Raw genomic sequence first — 20,766 nt, forward strand, 5'->3', positions numbered from 1 at the left:
ACCTTCCTATAGATGAGCATTGTGTAGATGTAAGAAGTTGCTGTTATATATTTGTGATATTCTGAGTTCAAATCCCAACAGTTGCTTTACAGACTAATTCAGGCCTCTTCGAGGTCAACTGTGACGTACGTCGTCTAGTGATCGATAAAATCATTCTATCGTCTTACTGTTTACTTTTGTGAAGTATACTCTTTTAAACTGGATTGTTCTCTGATTTACTTTTAATGTTTTTAGTTATTTCATGCAATATATAAATGATAGCCACTAAATGCTTTGGGATCGAATTCTGTTTCTATAATGAATCCTGAATATGAATGGAATTTTATTAGACTATCGTTTCTCGCTCCGTAGTTAGTAAAAAAAAAAAAAAAAAAAAAGCTAGAATGTTGCGCTGCCCCAGCATGGTCGCAGTCTAATGACTGAAACAAGCAAAATATAAAAGATGTGTTAGAATAGTGATAATCAAGTTATACCACCAGATATCACTTCCTACTTCAGCAAGAAATCAATACTTGTTGCAACTGATCCTGACCTCCTGATTCCAAGTTCAGAACACTGCAAAGTGAATGAAATACATATCATTAATAATAAATATAATTTGTTCTTTTGAGATTATACTCAGTCGAACTGGTTTTCGTTTTCCAGTTGCATTTTCTCTTAACGTCGCAAAAGCCTCCCTGGAATGAAAACATTCAGTATTTGTCAACTATGTTCTGTGGATAATTAGTCACATTGTATTTCGTCTTCAAATTCTATTCGGTGTCGTTGTTTGCTTTTCAACACTCATACCGGGGTCAATAGATCTTGTATATAACATATAATGTAGTTGTTTTGTTTCACTTATTTTAAACCCCCAATTCTGTACAAATTTCTGGCCTTGTGCCAATTTAGAAAAAAATATATATGCATTTATTAAGGTACTTTACTGCATTTAGTTTTGTTAGTTGGGCTTGCTGTCTAGTTTCGATTTCAGATTGAATGAAGCTTAACCTCGTTAATTAATTAATTATCAATTTGATAAGATAAAAGAAAAGATAATTGAACACCCCCTCCTATCTTCAATTTTGAAACGTCATACCTATACAAGAGACTAACTACTACCACTACTACAAGTGGCCATGCTACCCATGACACAATTCTCACTCATGTTTCAACCAGTGCTACCGTTTGTTTACGCTCTAACATGGTGTCTTTCTTTGTTGCTGTTCCCGTTAGGATTGAAAGAGGTGTCTCCTAAAGAATTCTTCTCTATTTTGTTTTAATCCTTTCGCACACTATACCAGATTGAGTTCAAAATCTCACTCACTGGCCAGTTCGATTTACTGATTGCTTAAGGTACACGACCCTCAATCTCTTCTAACATTACATTAATACTACCACGTAGGTAATACTTCTCAGATTGTAAGTGCAAATGCGTAACACAGGTTTTTTTTCTCTTCTTTTACAAGTCCTAGCGATGTCAAGTGAAAGGTTGCAATTGAAATCGAAACCAGGTCACCGACAAAGTACATTTTACTTGCATTTGGATTTCTTATCTCTTTCTTCCCTGTTTCGTTCTTCAATCCAGTCACTATCGTTGTAGTATTTTCTAAATCGTGTTAGATTGTTTTCCCCAGTGGTTGGGAAGTTGTGGTTTATATTTTGTATCAATGGTGGAGGTATATAACACTTAAAGGCCCAGGTTATAGAGCGGAGAATAAGTTGCTGTTTTGCCCCAGGTCAAGCATGTTCGAGCTGACGTATGATTAATGCTATTCCAACCTTAACCATCCGTTTGGGAAATGTATTTGGCGGAAATCTGGTTTAAGCACCCCATATAATCCCTCACTCTAGTACTAACATTATCAAATGCTGCCTTATCGATCATGTGGGAATTCCCGCGGAAAGTTCAGTAAGGGGGTAGCCTATACCTTATTTGTCAAAGGTGGCAGAAGATATATCATAATTAATGCGTTCCATTTACTTTAATGTTACATTCAAATAGTCGATCTTTGAATTTTGGAAAGTGAAAGTGATGTCCTAAAGTCAAGGATCGCTCACGTCTGCATGGATTAAGACGCTTGGACAGTGGCGTCCACTGTCGAGAGTGAAAACTGAATCTTAACAATTAAACACTTGATGTCCTAGCGGGAAATAAAAAAAACAAAAACCCTCTACACGTCGCCTATCTGTGTATCACATGTGATACATTGGGCATATTTCCCTGGTATCAATGCATCATATATGGTACACATTTCTAATTTTCTCAACCACCAAATTTGGAACTTATGAAAGGACACCTCTATATTATTCATAGCATTTCTCGTAGGAGAAAGGGGCTGACTAAAAATCTGGATACAACCATTGACGTTTGGGACAAACTTATGAAAATGCTTTGGACTAGCAAAGGTTATGTATTTAACCTCCCTCTCAGAGACTAGTTGTGAAGGGTCCTGCTTAGATGACACCCTATCAACAGTCGCCTCCTTTTTCGTCAGTGTCACCCATCATCAGACATTCTCTCGCGTCTCTACTTGGATGATGAAGAATGAAGGAATGACTAACTTGGTTTTGGATGGAAGACGGGGATAAACTGTTGAGATAGTAATGTTGTTTTCTGTCCGTATACTGGTGTAATACGTGTACATCATGACTCATGTAAATTTATAGATGATGTTACTTCTATCATTACACACACGTCATACTCCTTATTATTGTGTTTTTATAACATAATAGTACCCCTTTTATTATTATTTTTTAAATTTTATTTAAAGTCATTTAGTAAGTTTAAAGTTCTGAAAAAGTAAAATTTACACAAAACTTCATCCACAAGTTTGTATTTACATACTTATTCTTATTAATATATATGTGTAATGGCATTTATACACCATCCATATATATATATATATATATATATATGTGTGTGTGTTTGTATAATTCGTATGTGTGTACTTCTGGCAATATACGTATGTCACCCTCACATACAAATACGTGTCTGTATAATGTTAACCTAATATCAAAATGTCAGTCATTTAGTGAGTTTAAAGTTCTGCAAAAAGAAAAAAAGAATGCATACCCCCCCCCTCCCATCATTAAACAAGATGCTTTATCTATTTTATCTTTTACATATTTTCCTCTTTCTCTCTTGTTTCGTTTTCCTTTTAGTTTCCGATTAAAAATACCATTCATTGCATCGATTTAGCCACCTGAGAGCGGCTAGCTGTTATCTACTACGTTCGTATTTATGTAAATATAAGAGAGAGAGAGAGGAATTTCCCTCAAGCGTATGCTACAGGTTTCATAGCTAGCAGAATGTCAGAAATAGTTATTATCCAAACGAGGGGTAATCCGCAATCTACTCGCTGGGACAAAATACCTTAATCAAATGAAGTTCACATTGTTGTCAAGGGACCCCATGTTAACCTGCAGGAGATTTGATCTATGGACTGCCCAAAGCTCACTAACTTCCAACACCTTGATCCTTGGACCTTATCTTCACACACACACACACACTAGGCGTGTTCTAGAAGTTTTGAAACTTTTTCAAGAGAAACATTTAATTTCAAAGCCCAAATCTCTAATCTCCTTTGAAGTAGGATCCTCTGACATCAGTGCACTTGTAACACTGCAGCCACTTCTGGGGACCTCTTGTCACAACCTCCTTCATCTTGGGGAACAACAAAAAGTCACAGGGAGCAAGGTTGGTCTGGACTGTAGGGAGGGCGAAGTACAGTTTTGATGCCTGTCTCTGTCAAATACTTGGTTATCATGATCAAATGGTGCAGGTGCTCTGGCCTTTTGCGATGAAATCTCTTCCTAAGCTCCCTCAAAACCTCCACAAAGTACTTCTTGTGGACCATCTGCTAAGGAGGAATCCAGTGGATGTAGATGATGCCTTTTCTGTTAAAAAAAAGTGAGATCATCATGTGATTCCTAATGGACATGTTTTTTGGCCTCTTATGCCAGTGAAAAATATTGGGTTGTCCAGAAAGTTCGTGCCGTTTTATAGTAGCTTACCTTTCAACTTATTTGCCATGAAACCACCTCAATTCTGTTAAGAGGGTATTTTCAAGTTAAAGGAAAGATGGAGACGCATTGTGCAACAAAATGGTTCATATTTGGTTGATTAAAAATGTAATGGCAAGTATTTATTGAGCTTTTTCTTTCCTTTAAAAATCTGCACGAACTTTCCAGACAACCCAATAGATACTTGGGTCATACAAGTTAATCCATAAGCAGTTTGGAGTATTTCATAAATTTCTGTTGCATTTCTGCCATGTTCAACACAAAACTTTATTGCATAGCAAGCTTCCAAATTATTTTCACGCCCCAATTGCATTCTGCAAACTAGTTAGCTGTGACAAGTAGTATTTTGTAGGGTGTGTTCAAAGTGTTGTTATACCCACTTCCTCAATCCGGAATAATGAAAGTTGGCAGGTCAGCTTAGCTCAAAAGAAATGGTTTTTCTAAAATTTCAGTAGCTTGGACAGTTATAACTACCGCTCCTTAAAAAAATCTAAAAACTTCTGGAATGCACTGCATTTCTGTTTGTCTGTCTGTCTCTCTTTCTCCCTATCTATATACACATATACGTGTGTGTATGTATGTGTCTATCCCTCCCCACCACTTGGCAAGTGATGGTTTGTTTACATCTGTGTAACCTAGCAGTCCAGCAAAAGAGAATAATAAAATAAGTACTGGGGTTGATTTGTTTGAGTAAAATCCTTCAAGCCAGTGCCCTATCATGGCCACAGTTGTGTGTGTGTGTGTGTGTCTATCCCCCTCCACCACTTGGCAAGTGATGGTTTGTTTACATCTGTGTGCCCCATCATGACTGAAACAAGTGTAGGATAAGAGATACTCCTTTATGTATTGTTTGTTACTTGCCATGTTTTGATACTCCTCTTCATTCTATCATTATCACTAATTGTAGTCTTACAGTTAATTAATTGTGGCAAACTTTACTGAAATTGGAAGTTATTAATTAAATAAAATATACGCACTGCTTTATCATTTAATGCAGGGTTCTTGGCCCTTTATTTATCTGTGGACTCCTTTGATTACTGTTTTATTCCAGTGGACCCCCATAGTCATTCGACGTTTAAAAACTAGTTTTGTAGAAACATCTTTCAAAATTCCTATTTGTTTTGTTTATCACACATTACCTTGCGTAGGTTGAACTGTGTAAAACGTTAGAGAAAGAAACCTGGCTGTTCCTTGCAATACATACATCTAAAGCAAAAATTTTTCAGGGACCCCCTTAAAACAGTATTTTGGAACCCCATTTACTATTTTGCTGCATGGATCGATCCTGGTTGAGAATCACTGATTTAATGAATAAAATGTTATTTCTTATAGGCACAAGGCCAGATATTTTGTGGGGAAGAGAACAAACAATTGATTACATCGACCCCAGAAAGATAAAGGCAGTGGTGTAGCTTAAATTTGTGCTGCCTGAGGCAACCCTTGAATTTGTCGCTCCTCCACTTCTGACAGACCCCTGCATACACAGGCTTACACAGTAGACCTAAAAGTGCTTAACCCCATAAAAGCATTGCTCTGGGTGGGCCCCCTTCCCTTCCTTCACTGCTGCTATGCTATTGGATAAAAAGCAAAAGTTAACCTTGGTGGTGTTTGCCCTGAGAATATAAAGAGTAGGGATACCCTAAAAATTCTGTCAATCTGCAAACCTCTTATACATACATTATAAACATACATGCACACTCAATTTGTATATAGGCATTTAAGCTTTATGTACTTTCCTGCTCCATATTCAGCTCTTATGATTTGTCAGTATTTCCATGAAAATTCAAACACATAATGATGTAATAAAGCAGCTAATTACTTTTGATCTGCATATCATAGGGATAGACAAACAATGAAGGAAACTCGCTGCTAATTAAATTAGTGGATTATTATTATAACTTGACAGTCATTTTTTTATTATCATATTGTTTACTTAAAACTCATTACTCACCACCCATCTTAAACAATTTCCAGCCAATATTGAAGCCAATAGCATCGTTTACAATTTCGTGATGCAGAAAAGGAATTTTTTGAAATAACCCTTCTAGATATTTGGAAGAAGGTAGGCATCCTAAATGTCCCAGATTAGTACCCATGTTTTAATTCCTTTAGATCATGTATGTATAAAACTCCAGCACATGTCAGCCACCTTACATGATGAAATACAAGGGAGACTTTCCTTTGAATTCCTGGAACAGTTATTTCAAAAAATTTATTTTCAACATAAATAAGATTCAGTTATTCTTGCTCGCGTCACACGTATCACCCCAGTACACTTGTTGGTTTTTTTTTTTAAGGTCCATTATATAAATTAGTTTTGGCTTGTTCTCATTCCCACATGTTATCATAGAAAAAGCCATTTTTAAGTCAATCATAGAAACATAACTTTCAAGATATGACACAAAGATAAAACTTCTACGTAGATACTTGAGCTGAGCTAACAAGATATTCTCTATCTGGTCATTTGTCCTGATAGAATTAACAGCCAAACCGTTTTCATATCTCACCATGTAAGACATCCACATTGTCATATTAATGTAGCCATCATGTTTCTAATTTTATCTAATTTCTTGTTGCCATTGAGCCAGAGTGTACATCACCATGCACAGCTGTTGTCAGTTATTCATTCAGCTTATGGAACAATTAATTATTCATTACACTTGATACCATCAACTATTAATTTTCAATGGCCTGTCAACAATAGAACAATTTATCCAGTTATTATTGAAATTTTTTTAATAATAATTAACACCGTAATGTAATTGGCAGCCTCTAAGTTTCATATAACATCAGTTTCTACAATAGAGATATGAAAAAAAAGAAACAAAATCCTCATTCATCCAAACCAACATGATTATTAAATTGCGTCTGTGACAATACATCAACATGGGGTATTTCCAGATCCTTTTGCATAACATATTTCATAATCAAAAAAGCCCACCGTAAGATAATGTGTAGATGCTACTGAATTGTTGCTGAAAGTACGCTCTGACGGTGTATCATCTGAGGCCAGTTAAAATTTTTGACCAGGCAGAAATATTATGCTCTTCAAGTAAATTCACTGTACAGTTGCCAAGGCTTCCCTATCGTTATTTGCGTATCTTGTTTCAGCTGTAAACACTATTGATAAATATAGTACATGGTAGCTATCTTGTGAAAGTATTCATGATAATAGCATTTTTACTTGAATTGATTGTTAAAGCAATCTCTTTTGTGATAGAAATCTAAACTACTGATATTGAAACTAAGCTCAGTTTATATTCCACATATGCCTTTTATTGTTGAACACTCCATGAAAATGGGACACCGAGTCTACCTATCAATGCAAGCCACAATATGTTCTCTAAATAATAATCAATGCATTTTTCATAGACATTGACAAGTCTGGGAAAAGATTTTCATTGGTTTTATTCTTTGGTAGTTTTACATCCATAATTCTCATTATTAAATGGTCCAGTGATATACCCTATTTTGTCTTCTACTATATCTTGGGCTGACCAAAGCCTAGTGGGTGGATTGGGTTGGCGGAAACTGAAAGAAGCCTGTCATATATATCTTTGTGTGTTTGTGTTTGACCCCTCTACCGTCGCTTGACAACCGTCGGTGGTGTGTTTATGTCCCCATAACTTAGCAGTTCGGCAAAAAAAAAACTGATAGAATAAGTACTAGGCTTACAAAGAATATAAGTCCTGGGGTCGATTTGTTCACCTAAAGGCTCCAGCATGGCCACAGTCAAATGACTGAAACAAATAAAAAGAAACCAAAAGAAAACCAATGCTTTAATCTTGAAAAAGAAGGGTAATGTGTCTAATTGAGTTATTTTTCTCTTAAAATGGTAATTTTTTGCTTTAGGTGTTCAGGTTTTTAGTTTTAATTTTGATGTACTTAAGATTTTTGAACTGGCAGAACAAAAACGTTTTTGATTTTCTCTTGTGTTTTTAATGTTTCTCATTTTCTGAGTTTTGCCTTTGACTTAATTGTTTCTACCATCTTTAACCCTTTAGCTTTTAAACTGACCGTATCCTTCCCAAATATTCTACCTGTTTTATGTTCAAGTCAGCTAGATCCTGCCTCTCACTCCTACCCTACAATGTCATTCTAAGAATAAACAATCACATCATCATAATCTTGAAACTGCATGACAATTCATAACAATGGAAATAAATGAGCATTACATTTGGCAGATTGTTTGTCGAACTACTAAGTTATGTGGATATAAACAGATCAACATTGGTTGTCAAGCAGGTGGGGGAAGGACACTGACAGACGCATTCGTGTATGTATGTGTGTGCGTATACACCCCACCCCCCTACATGCACAACCACTCCCACTCATGCAATGGGCTTCCATACAGTTCCTGTTTACTAAATTCACTCACAAGGTATTGGTTGGCCCAGAGTTATAGTAGAAGACACTTGTCTGAGGTGTTGCACATAGGAATTGAACCTGAGACCATGTGGTTGGAAAATGAGCTTCATAGCCACACAACTATTCCCGTACCTGTTGGATGTGAATCTGAAAAAAAAAAATGAAAAAAATTTGCTCAATTGCTCTTTGATAATCTCCCCATTTTCTGAGACCTCCATCTGCCTTCCGCACACTCAACCATTTAAAGAGAGGCCTATTTATTCCTATGAGAAGGAACCTTTTTTTTTTTAAAAAAAAAAGACTGTCTGTCATTAATTAGTTTCTTCAACCTTTGTTATGACAGATGGTTTAATGTGTGTTGGTAATGATCTTGCCTGAAAATAGCATGACCTGATATTTTCTTTAAAAACGTTGTTAGCTTTATAACCCCCTAAACTCACAATTTTCCTGGAATTTTAAACTCCCAGATTTATGGCAAACTATCAACATCTTGTTTCATATGGATTTTTTTTTTTTTTATTATTGCAATCCAGTAATCTTGGGTTCAGTCACACTGTGTGTCACCTTGGTTATCTGTCTTCGACTATAGCTCCTGACTGACTGATGTCTGGTGAGTGAATTTGGTAGACAGAAACTATGTACAAGCCTGTCGTATGTAGTAATGTGTGTGTTTGTCCCCCAGCACCACTTGGCATCATCTGATGTTGGTTTGTTTACCTCTCTATAGTAGTTTGACAGTAGAGTCCAACAGAATTAGTAATAGACTTTAAAAATTAGTAATAGGGTTGGCTTGTTTATCTAAACCCCTCAAGACAGTATCCCAGCATGGCCACAGTCCAACGACTGAAACGTATAAAAGATGAAAAATTCAACAGCAACAACACCGACAGCATTAATTCCTTTATCAGTTTCCATCAAACTTTCCTAAATTTTCAATGAGTAAGTTATCAAGTTGTTTTAGTTTGAAATGGCATTTTTTTCTCTATTATTAAAAAACTCTAGTTTATTCAGATCAGTCTATAAATTCTGAAATTTTCCAGTAATTTGACTGTTGGTGTTACTTATCGTCTTAACCCTGTCATGCCATATTGGTGCTGTGGCAGGAATAGGTTAAACGTCATCTCTGCTGGATTCCCAGTAAAGTGGTAATGAACAACACGCATAGAAAAAGATGATGTAGCTGATTCTGTTTAATTAGTCTGCCTGCAATTGTTACTCTTGAGCTGTATATATATTATATTTTGGCGTTAGGAAGGGCATCCAGCTGCAGAAACCATGCCAAAACAGATGGAACCTGAACAGCCCTTCAGCTGGTCAGCTCCTGTCAAACCGTCCAACCTATGCCAGCACGAAAAACAGACATCAAATAATGATGTAGACACACCAACATCGGTTGTCAAGCGATGGAGGGGAGACAGACACACACACACACACACACAAATATATCCATACATATATATATACGATGGGCTTCCTTCAGTTTCCGTCTACCAAATCCACACACAATGCTTTGGTCAGCTCGAGGTTATAGTAGAAGACACTTGCCCAAGGTGCCATGCAATCGGACTGAACCTCTAACCATGTGATTGGGAAGCAAGTTTCTTACCACACAGCCACGCCTGTGGCTGCCTCAACAAATTTTATCTGAGTCATCAAGGAAGCATGGAAAAGTGGATGTTAAATGATTATGAAGTGGTGACATTATCAGAGATGTTGTACTGCTAAATATCATTTCCTCACTTTCCAAGGGTTTTACCATAACAGAAACTTTTTCTCAAATGATTACCATATTTGCCTTTGATGGAAACCGGTTTTATTTATCATCACAAATGTCCATTGACAAAGCAACGATGATAAGATTCTATTATTGCTGAGTCGTTAACTGAAAGGTCGTTGTTATTAAGTGATGATATCTGCACATAATCAATTTTAAAAAAGCTTCCTGACATAATGGATTAACTGTGCTTTCTGACAGTGAATTGGTAGTCACCTTAGTCTTGAACACTTGTGACCATGTAAAACACATGTAATGCAGCAATAATATTAGCATTACATTCTGAGTTCAAATTCTGCTGAGGTCAGGTTTGCTTTTTATCCTTTTGGAGTCGATAGAATAAGTACCAGTTGAGCACTTAGGTTGATGTAATTGACTTACCCACTCCTCTGAAATTGCTGGCCTTGTGCCACAATTAGAAATCAATGCTAGCATAACACTGATACAACATTCTGTTGAATCTTGAGACAGTCATTATGCCAATGACAAACAAGGCACTCAATTTTATTTCACTTTATTTTTATTTGTCAATTAGTTAATCATTTAACTCAAAAGTTTTCAAACTTTTTGACTTTCGGACCCCTTTATATTTCAGGCTTTACCTTAGGGACCCCCTTATAAACGCTTATGAAATTTATACATAAATATTTGCTTAAAATAACATATATTTTTACATTTATTTATTTAACAGTATTTAACAAATAGGTTTATTGTCAATTAAAAGATTTCGATTAAAAAACATATATAAAATCAAATTGCCCATAAAAAGTATTTGCTGTCCACGGACCCCCTGTCTTGTCCTTGCAGACCCCCTGTGGTCTGCGGACAACAGTTTGAAAACCCCTGATTTAACTGATTAACTAATCAGTTGTTTGATTAATCGTTCTGTTAGTCAGTCAGCCAAGTTTGTGAAAGTCCTTTTGTTGCCATTTGTAACTTCTCTGCTTCAGGTCTGCTTCTGGTTTGTCTGTCTCCATGTTTGCAGGTTCTATATTTATATAGATGTGAGGGAGAAAGGGAAAATGTATGTGAATGTGCATCTGTATGTGTGCATGCACTGGTGAATTTGTGTGGCATAATGGATTCTGTGAGTGCAGATGAGAGAGAAAATGCGTGAGCATGTGTGTCTTCATGTATGTGTATGGTGTGCGTTTCATGAGTAATGCTTGTCTTCGAGTAAAACCTTGAATATTTACTTTGATGTAGAGCAATTCATAAGTTTCTATGCCATGGGGAGAAGAATCATCTTGATGTTTCAAGACTGTCTTCTTTTATTTTTTAACAAATCTTTTTGAGGCAGTACTGAGGAATAAATGTGAGCAGAGAAGGCAAGAACCATGCAAAGAGGATGTAGATAGTATATTTGCAAATTAAATGTGTCACTGAGCAAGCAGGGTGGAGAATATGTATATGTATGGGTAAGAGAATGGTCATGTGATGGAGGCACTGCATCAACTGTTTGGTGTCTTATGACATGATCAAGTTTTCTTCCATAAACTTTTAATCATGTGATTAAAAAAAAAAAGTAGCAAAAAAAAAAAAAGTAAATGTATCAGACAAACATGTTTGTTTACATGTTCTCCTTTTAGTTTACTAGGATGTTTATTTTCGTCGTTTTATGTTCACTTTTCTATGCTGGTATGGGTTTGGTGGAGACTTATTGCTGCAGTATTTTATACTGAGTGCCCTTCTCGTTGCCAACTCTTACTTGTTTTACAAGTAAGGGATTTTTTTTTCATTTCATTGACCTTCATATGTTGCAGTTGCTGAGTTACAAGAGGTATTGTTTACAAGGGATATAAACCTGATATCACTGTTTTTGCTCAGATGATGTCATGTGAAGATTACCTGGAATGCAAACGTACCCAGATGGGCAAACTCAAAGCTTGCATCCCTGGTCGTTCCCTACCCCTGAATAATCATTCCCCACATTTGTCCTTCAGCTCTGCCTAATCTTTACAGCTGTTGCCGATCTCCCTCCTCCCAGTCCCTCATGTCTTGCTCCCCCACCCAACCACTCACACTCCTTGTTCCTTGTTCCCCGCTCACTTCTACTTGGCTCATATCTTGAGGGGCCACCTGGACACCGCATTACCACTTATTTATCTTTTTGCAGCTCTGCCTAATCATGCTTGTTCTCCCTTCTAAAATGCAAATAGTCATAAACCTGTTTTGCTCTCTCCCCACTTCTCTCCTACTTTAGTCCCTCATCTTCTAGTGTAAAGCTGCTCCTGACCTTGGGGTTCATAATCTTGCAAGCTCCATAGTGACCTCACTAGTACTGGTGGCATGAAAACAGCACCCATTGCATAATGTCAAGTGGTTGGTGCCAGGAAGGGTTTCCTGCTATAGAAACATGGCAAAACAAACACTGGAGCATGATGTAGTCCTTCGACCCAGCAGATCCTATCAAACCATCTAACCAAAGGATATTAAATGATGATGATAATATATATGTGTGTGTGTGTGTGTGTGTAATTCTGGCAGGATTCGAACTCAGAATTGTTATGTAAGTCACAAAAAGATGCAGCCATTATTTCATCATTTGTTTGGCTTATTAAAATCTGGTCTGCTATGTTAGATTGAATCAGATCATATCATTTGATTTAGCTTTATTTTTTCTAGTCTTGTTTATATTCCATCAACATCACTCCCTTAACCCTTTCGTTACCATATTTATTTTGAAATACTTTGTGTTTCTTTCAATTATTTTAAATAAAACAAAGAATTTAGTAAAATAACTTAGCTATCATTAAGCTAGTGTTAGGAACATAAATTGTGACTAAGATTTGTTGGAAGATTTTAATGCAAAGCTTATGAAAACAAAACATTTCTACTACAGAGCCAGTTTCAGTTGGGTTGGTAACGAAAGGGTTAATCTTGATCTCCTCAGTGATACCTAATAATTAACCAGATGTTCTCTGCTGCTTCCTCAGTCTGCTAGTTCTTATTTGCATTTGTTCCATCAGTATCTTCTACAATCAATTCACAGAAATTTTTCATTGAGCATGCATTATATTTCTGTACCATCTCTCCTGCATACATCTGCCAACATTTTGATCCTGTCATTTGCAATGCATTCGGTTTTTGTCTATATTAAATCTGCACATAATGTAAGTCCTATACACTCACTTGTTTCATTGAAGCCCCACTTATATATGCCAAGTGTAAGAAAAGAGTGAAACAATTTACTTGCTGAAGCAGTTGTTACATGACCTTTTATCACCAACCTTGAATAAGTCATTGTGCCTTTTATTTTCATCACCAACACCACGTTCACTTTTATCATGGTCGCATGGGTAAGATAGAATTTTGATGAGGCATATTTTCCCATAGCCAGACATGTTTTGCAGAATATTGGAAATGCTTGTCTGACAGTGATCCTCATTTACAACTATCACATGATGTCAAAACAAGGAAACACACACACACACACACACATACCTTGTTTTGGTCATTAGACTGCGTCCATGCCGGGGCACCACCTTGAATTTGTACTTAAATGAATCCACACAAGTGCTTTTTTTAATTTTTTAACCCTGGTACTTATTCCATTGGTCTATTTTGCCAAACCACTAAGTTACAGGGATGTAAACAAACCAACACCAGTTGTCAAGTAGTGGTGGGGGACAAACACCCACATACACATAATGGGCTTCTTTCAGTTTCTGTCTACTAAATCAACTTGTTTCAATCATTTGATTGCAGCCATGCTGGAGCATCACCTTTAGTTGAGCAAATTGACCTTTGTAAGCCTAGTGCTTATTCTATCGGTCTCTTTTGCCGAACTGCTAAGTTATGGGGACGTAAACACACCACCATCAGTTGTCAAGCGATGTTGGTGAGACACACACACACACACATATGTATATACATATATACAATGGGCTTCTTTCAGTTTCCGTTTACCAAATCCACTCACAAGGCTTTGGTTGGCCCCAGGCTATAGTAGAAGACACTTGCCCAAGGTGCTACGCAGTGAGAATGAACCTGGAACCACACAGCCACTCCTGCGCCTATATGATATAATATTGTTGACTTACTGGCTAGCTAAACCACATGGGTATAGCAGCATAATATGATCATTACTTGCTGTACATTTTAGATGAAACAGCAACCCGATTAATACAATTCTCAACCTGGGCAAAATCAAAACCTTGAAACCTTGAGAAAAAAATGACACACATTTGATATATTGTTACAAAAAGCAAATTGCTTAGCATTTATTCACACACACACACCCATGTATACCCATTCTCTCACACTCTCTCTCTCACTGCCGAGTGAGCTATACAAGTGAGTTTTAAAATCTCTGATGGGATTTGTTTCAGGCAATCCATGTCTGCAATGAGAGTTGCTCCCTAGTTACATTTACTGTGCCCCAATTTATGTGTATCAGATTTTATACGTCAAGCAACACAGAAGCACAAATACAATCATTGTTAGTTATACATCTAATGACAATAGGTATTTGTGGTTGTTTGTACCTTGTTCTTATTAAAGGTTTGTTGTTGTCCTATATTTTTGACTAATGAATAAACAACCTGCTCTAGTTTACATTATTCCAGTTCTTTTAATCACTGTACTATTAGTGGGTCTTTACTACTAGACAGATTTTTTCATGTGAAAAAAACCTTAATAATAGAAAAAAAAGTTGGGGGAAGAATTCTTCAAATTTGTTGGGAAATTTAACCTTATTGTATTTCTGTTGCAATATTCTCTCTTTGTTTCAATTAATTTTTTAAAAAATTAAGAAATTAGTAAAATAATTTGGTCGTTATTAAGCTGGTGTTTGAAGCCTCCAATTAGCATCAAATTTTGCTGGAAGATTTTAATTTAGATCACTCTAAAACAGGATGTTTTTGTCCTGGAATCAAGATCGGTCTCAGGTGGATTGGTAACTTTTGTATCCTTGCATTTTAGATATACGATTTAACAAACTGGAAGTAAAGCAATGAATTCAAAAATATACTTTTGACTACTGCTACTTGAGACTCTAAATACTCTCTGTCATCTCAATGATAATGTTACTCTTTATAATAGCCCAAAGAGTCCATCTGTTAATTACCCAGTGGTGTTAATGTCTATCACCACAACATTTCCCCTTTTGAGATTGACTTCTGTTGGAAGGAAATAAATTTTTTTTTCTTCACCTTTTTAACATGCTCGGTATGCTGACCACGAGATTCACTTTTTATGAGTATGTCATCAATGTAAGCTATAGCGAAATTGGAATCTGTGAGCATAGTGTCCATAACTATTGTGGCTTTGGTCTGTTAATATAGCAGTTGAACTTTGGTGTTTGTTTTTGTGTTGTTGTTGTTTAGCCCTAACTTAGTGCTGGTGTAGCAGACATGTGTTCAAAGTATACCAGCTTTTATTTGAAGCTTAAGTTGTGTCACACTTTATGACCATAGGGAATAAAATTTCATTGTGACTTACTGAATTATAAATGCATTACTCAATGAGTCCTACTAAAATCTAAATCTGGCTTAATGTGTTAATCCAAGTAATGTTATCAAATTATGACCTACTAGGTCATGTAATTTTTATTTTCATTTACCCTTTTCATACCAAACTGCCCCTGGTTCTATGGTATAAACTCTGTTTTAAAGTGGTTTGAATTAAAACCTCCCATTAAAATTTCATGTTTAATTTATTTCAAGCATCAGCTTAATAACGAGATAATTATTTTACTATCTATTCTTCATTATTTTCCAAATAAAGCAAAAGAAAAACATGTAATTTAACAGGAATATGGTGACATAAGGGTTAACTAGGGTACAAACCCTGTGAGTGAATTTGTGAGATGGAAATTGAAAGAAGCCCATTTTGTGTGTGCGTGTGTGTACCTTGTCTTGATAGTGTGTGATTGTTGCAAGTCCCTGTCATACAAGTGATGTTTGTTTCTGGTCTTCTGTTAAAAATATGTCTTGTCATGTGAAATACTATCTTGCTTGCTTGCTTTGGAAATGGTGAGGGTTGGCAACAGGAAAAACATCCAGCCAAAGAAACCATGCCTCAACAAATTCCATCCAACCCATGCAGGCATGAAAAAGTGGACATCGAATAATGATGAAGTAAGGATGGTCAGTTTTTCCTCTATGTTTGGTGGCTATGATGAAGAGAAATAGTTTGGGGGATGAGATTAATAAGATTGAGGATAAGGACCTTCCCGTTTGATGAACTCAAATCAACTCACAGAGGAGGATGAGGAGAGGAAGTATTGCATTCCTGTAAATTTCCTGAAAGGGATTGAGTATGGCTTGAGTGATTGGGTCTATACATAGCATGTGAATGTATGACTTGAGTGAATGGGTTTACTCTGAGTATGTAAATGTATGGCTGTTGACCACTGCTGGGACAGGGCTCTTGCTCTTGATAGTATGAAAAACCCAGAATCTGTAGGGTTTCTGACTATACCCCAAATGGCTGTGTCCCTATGGAGACATTGTCATTTATATTGTTTTTTCTCATCTGCTTTCTTATGTGCCTAATCCTTGATCCTAACCTCCACTGGTTTGTAACTTATCCTTGTAATGTCTCCTTATCCATTGCACTTGTGATAAAATACAATAAAAAAAAAAAAAATTATTGTTGGTAGCAGAATTGGTAGACAAGCAGTATATCACTATACTTTTTTACTCTAGTCACAAGGTCAGAAAGTTTTGGGGGCGGGGCCAGTCGATTAGATCGACCCCCCAATACGCAACTGGTTCTTAATTTATTGACCCCGAAAGGATGAAAGGCAAAGTTGACCTTGGTGGAATTTGAACTCGGAACTTAAAGACAGATGAAATACTGCTAAGTATTTTGCCCGGCATGCTAAATGCTTAGCGGTTTTTCTTCTGTATATCAAGCAGTATATCAATACAACAATGTCTGTGTCTGTGTTGTTAAATGTGTAAGACCACATCGTCATCATCATCAACCCCTGGACATTACTGCTTTGAGAGTTAGGACTCAGGGCTGGTTTCCATGGTGCATAAGTGAATATGATGCCAGACTGTCACAGGGCTACTCATTTACAACTGAGTGGACTGGAGCAATGTAAAATGAGGTGCTTTGCTCAAGAACACAACGCACTGCCCTGCCCTATCTGTTATTTGAAGCAGCAATCTTTTGATCTTGAGTACAACACCCTAACCACTAGGCCATGTGCCTTCATTGTATAAGGTATGCTATTTTATTATTTGGTCATTCACTAATCTGTTCAGAATCATCTTGGTATTCCTATCCTTCTTGAAATCTCTGGTTTGACATGGCTACTGGGCTGCTTTGTCAGTTCAAGACACTTGATGCCACAAAAAGTACTCTTCTGGTCCTCTTTGTGCCATCAGCCAGCCTGTCTGTGATGTATAATCTGTTGTGCATGCACTTATTCAATGTTCAGTCATTGCTGATTTATTGGATTTTGTCAAACAGCTGTTGTTGTGAGATTATGGATCCAGTTGCCTGCTGATTCCAGCATGAAAATTTCCCACTGATTTCCTTTTGATTGGGAAAGTCTGGTTGTTTTGGTGAATGTGTAGTACTGAAAGTATTGAAGATAGATAGCACTGTGTAACATGATTTTTGTCCTTGGGGAGCAACTGTCATTTCTTGTTTGCTTATCTTTAGAAAGTATGAAAAATAGTTAATATTCCCTTCAAACTTTGCTTTTTTACATTTATTTAAACCCCCAAAGAATCCCTCTCAACACATGGCTATGATGCTCCCTGACTACTCCTGCTCAAGAGCAGAGATGCAGATATTGTCAGTCACTAAGGGACATGCTCAAATGGATAAGGTCAAGCAACTGACAAGCAAATCTGTGACATTGAGCAGAATATTTGCTATAATGTTATTTCTGCTTCAGCAGGTCAGCATTGACTATCTGAAATGTAATGAAAAATAGGTTAGTTTCAAAATACTGATGTCCAGGTCACAAAAGCAAAGTTTGAAGGGAATGGGAGCCATTTCCCTTGATTTCTTGATAAAAGCAGAAAGGAAGTAACACCTATACAGGCTAAAGGCAAAAAAAAAAATTTGTTACACATTGTAACTTTTCTCTCTTGTCAAGTTCTCATCACTGTTTTAAAGTTCCACTTAGAGTGGAAGCTGGAGGGTAGAGTTATGTTACTCTCCAGCAAATTTATTTCGAAGGTGAGTGAGAACGGCAGATATGGCCTGAGTGATTTGACTTCTCTCTCTCTCTCCATAATCTTGTTGGCTAGAGAGTGACAGCTTGAGTGTTGATAAAGTACCAGTCAAGTACTGGAGTTGATGGTATCAACTAATCCTTTCTCCAAAAAATTGCTTCCCTTGTACCAGAATTGCAAATGGTAATTATTATTATTATCATCATCATCATCATCTTCATTATTATTATTATTCATGGTTTGAGAAGTAGTGTCAGGAGTTTCCTTTCATCCTCACAAGGAATAAAGGACATCTTGGATGGGCTATGTCTAAATAAAAAATATACAAAGTTAACCAATTTGATTAGAGGATGCTCTTTCACTGTTTACAGACTCCGGTATAGTTGTTCTCTCAAATATACCTGTCTATATTTATAGGCAATCATCTTGTGAGAATCTTTATAGAACTGAGTGATTGTCTATTATTACTGCTGTACTAATTACAACTAGGTTAATAGACATTACTTACATGCCGTGATGTTTTCTATTCAGTATTTATGTCTGTGTAGTTCCTTGACTTCTCAAGTTTCTTTCACACAACATTACAGTCACTCAATGTTGTTCTGTCAGTTATTAACATATTAATGTCCTTTTTTCTTTCCTTTTTTTTTAATGTTTTTTTCATGGGTTGTATAATAAGTCTTTCTTGTGCTATGAAATCTTTGGATTTTTCTGAGACAGATAGCTTTGTGTAAACACAGCACAGAGATTAAGTGACCTCGCAGTATATTGGGCATAACAAATGCACACACATATGCGTATACCCTTTACTTCCTTCAGAGAATAGGCCATTGACATTTTCTTCCATTGTTCTCAGCTCTAGTTTGTCTTTTCTGTTGCTTCCAGGTCTTGTTGGTTTTACACCGTCATTGAAATTTCGGTAACTTGGCTTTTTTCCCCTAGGTAGGGTTATTGGCCTCTATTAGTCTGTACTTATTCTATGTAGATAAGTGGTTCTCAGTTGGGGTCCATATAGCCCCTGAGGGTCCATATAGGATTTTTGGGGTCCACGCAACAAAAGAGTAAATTGGGGATCTACAATAGTATTTTAAAGGCCTCTGAAAAAATGTTGCTTTCAATTTATGCATTGGTATGTATTGTAAGAAACAGCTAGGTTTCTTTCTCTAGCATTTTACATTGTTCAACCTCCAAGTTGATGTGTGAAAACCAAAATAGGAATTTTGAAAGAAGTATCTATAAAACCAGTTTTTAAACATTGAATGGCTTTGTGGGGGTCTACCAAAGTAAAATAATAATCAAAGGGGTCCATAGATAAAAAAATGGTTGAGAACCCCTGATTTAGAGCCTATTAGAGTAACCAATAATGTTAAGAAATTTGATTTTGAATTCAATCAAGAAGAGAAAGCACATATCACATCCTGATTAATCTGGTCATAATCTAGCTTTATAAGTCTGTACTTATTCTATCGGTCTCTTTTGCTGAATCGCTATGTTACTGGGATGTAAGCAAACCAATGCTAATTGTCAAACGAGTGGGTGGAACAAACATAATAGCAAACACACACACACAACTGATTATATGTGTGTATGCATGAACAGGGTTGTATGGCTGAGAAGTTACTTCTCAGTCACACAGCTTTGGGTTCAGTCCCTTTGCATGGTAACATGGCCAAAGTGCCTTGTATGGCCCTGGGCTGACCAATGTCATGTGAAGGATTTTGTTAGATAGAAACAGGAAGAAGTCTGTCGTGTAAATGTTCACGATCCGTACTGAGCTATGGTTACATTCAATGACATCACTATTTGCAGCTCACCTGCAAGCAGTGATGTTATTGTTTGTGGTTGGGCTGCAACTGATGATGTTTGTTGACGTTTTCTGTCAATAAATTGTCAGTAAGTTCTTTGCTTTCAAATTCCTTTGGAAACAAAACATTCTTTGCTGGCAAAATAGGTAAGTGTTGGTGACAGGAAGACCATCTGGTTGTGAAAGTTGTAGCTCAAATACCATCATATAAACCTTGCTTGCTTGGAAAAATAGATTTCAAATAAATGAATGAACAAATGATAAATCACTGTTGGGAAAATTGCTCAGCAATGCCATCTACATGAGCAATAGTTAAGCTTATGCTAAGATAGTTAAGGAAGTATTAACTATTGCTTTTCATGTGTATAGTGTCTCTGGGTAATTTTTTCTTCAATGGTTTATTATTTTAGTAAATGTGTTAATTTTTATGTTCATTTATTGGACATTATGTAGGCACAGCAGTGGCTGTGTGGCAAGAATTTTGTTTCCTAGCCACATTGTCCCGGGTTCAATCCTATGGTATGGTATGTTGGACAAGTGTCTTCTACTGTAGCTCCAGGCCAACCAAAGCCTTATGATTGGATGGAAACTGAAAGAAAACCATTCTGTGTATGTATATGTGTATACACACACACACACACACACACACACACACACACACACACACACACACA

The 20,766-nt window shown here is 36.6% G+C and overlaps 1 protein-coding gene across 2 annotated transcripts in view; it reads left to right on the top strand.

The window, feature by feature from the left end:
• Positions 1–20,766, top strand: part of LOC106882103 (limb region 1 protein homolog) — a 59,707-nt gene that overhangs the window by 1,512 nt on the left and 37,429 nt on the right. The window lies entirely within an intron of this gene.

Source organism: Octopus bimaculoides, chromosome 17 (assembly GCF_001194135.2).
Source record: "Octopus bimaculoides isolate UCB-OBI-ISO-001 chromosome 17, ASM119413v2, whole genome shotgun sequence".
NCBI classification, from domain to species: domain Eukaryota; kingdom Metazoa; phylum Mollusca; class Cephalopoda; order Octopoda; family Octopodidae; genus Octopus; species Octopus bimaculoides.